At 35.9% G+C, this 1,192-nt stretch overlaps 1 protein-coding gene across 2 annotated transcripts in view; it reads left to right on the top strand.

Annotated features, from left to right (window-relative positions):
- LOC113823376 (probable RNA-binding protein EIF1AD) overlaps positions 1-1,192 on the top strand; it is a 6,878-nt gene continuing 5,686 nt past the window's right edge. Inside the window, exon 1 of one of the 2 annotated variants that reach the window (XM_027376003.2) lies at positions 1-128. The gene's annotated coding sequence lies outside the window, so the exon portion shown is untranslated. Of the gene's footprint in view, positions 129-384; positions 516-1,192 lie in introns of those variants that run through there. The other variant, XM_027376005.2, reaches the window with a different exon arrangement.

Here is a 1,192-nt window from a genome sequence, read left to right as displayed (position 1 = left end):
AAAGAACGTTGCCTTCCGAATCCGCTCTTGTTATGAAAACGGAGTCGACGTGAACGAGAAACCAAAACACAGAATACGTCGTGTTTTAGTAAATTCCCTTCGCAAGCCACATGATTCTCTCTGATTGGGTAAATATGAATAGTGTGAAGAGGTGACACGATATTAGATATAAGGGAATGGTGTCAGTCAAGGGAGTTTGGCGGGTTTGTGTAGATGAGGATGTCAGGCTGAGACCAGGTGAAAGGTCATTAGCAATGTAGGAGTTTCGTTACGTGTTGTAATTTTCGTTGGTTTTAAACCTTGTCTTTAGATATACGAGGATTTTTCTGTGGTTTTGTAACATTATATTGTTAACGACTGGAGTAAATTTATAGCATTGCAATGATATATCCTAAATGTGACCGTATCGGCTCTTGATAGAATTATTACGTCACATTGCATTAGTACCATCATGTGGGGCACAACAGAAGGAGCATTCGCCAGTTATAGAAAAAAAAGTTGAGGAATCACTGCAGGTAGTCATGCAGTTGTTGTCTTTACATAATTATACACAGTTCTTACTCTTGATTTTAGATATTCATATACATATAGAGAGTATATGCAGATCATGCAGTCACTATGACTCTTCTGGGAACTTTTGTGGAAGATATTCATTACCGTATGGTAAAGATATGAATGAAAGTGAATATCATCACAATACAAGAGATGTTTTCCATCAGACGAAGATATATTAGATACTGGTCAAATACATCTCTGATATTGTAGCGATATTCATTCTCAGTCATACCTTTTCTACAGGAGATATTTATGTTGCATGGACTAGGTATCCCAGTGATGCCTTTGATATCACATACAAGAGCAGTAACCAATATCCATAATGTTAGTATTTATGACAACTTGTCTACACACAAGTATTTCATGGAGTTTTTCATAATTTGCTTCTTTTGGTAAAATTAAATTGAAAAGTTGATAACTGTGTTTGTGTGTGTGTGCAACAAAGATCACCAACATGGTAAACAGTGCTTTAGTCTAACAGACTTATGAATTCTTAGACTGTTGATATGCAGCATTTTTCTTTTGTTTTGTTTTATATGAAAATAAAAAGGCTGAGTGATATAAAAGTAAGTGTTTGCAGCAGCTGCTTTGACTTTCACCTGAAACTGACAAACATTAGAGGGATGAACATGCTGCA

The sequence above is a fragment of the Penaeus vannamei genome, chromosome 30 (assembly GCF_042767895.1).
Source record: "Penaeus vannamei isolate JL-2024 chromosome 30, ASM4276789v1, whole genome shotgun sequence".
Taxonomy (NCBI): Eukaryota; Metazoa; Arthropoda; class Malacostraca; order Decapoda; family Penaeidae; genus Penaeus; species Penaeus vannamei.
Note: the sequence above shows the minus strand (reverse complement) of the source record. Positions and strands in the feature narration are given on the sequence as shown.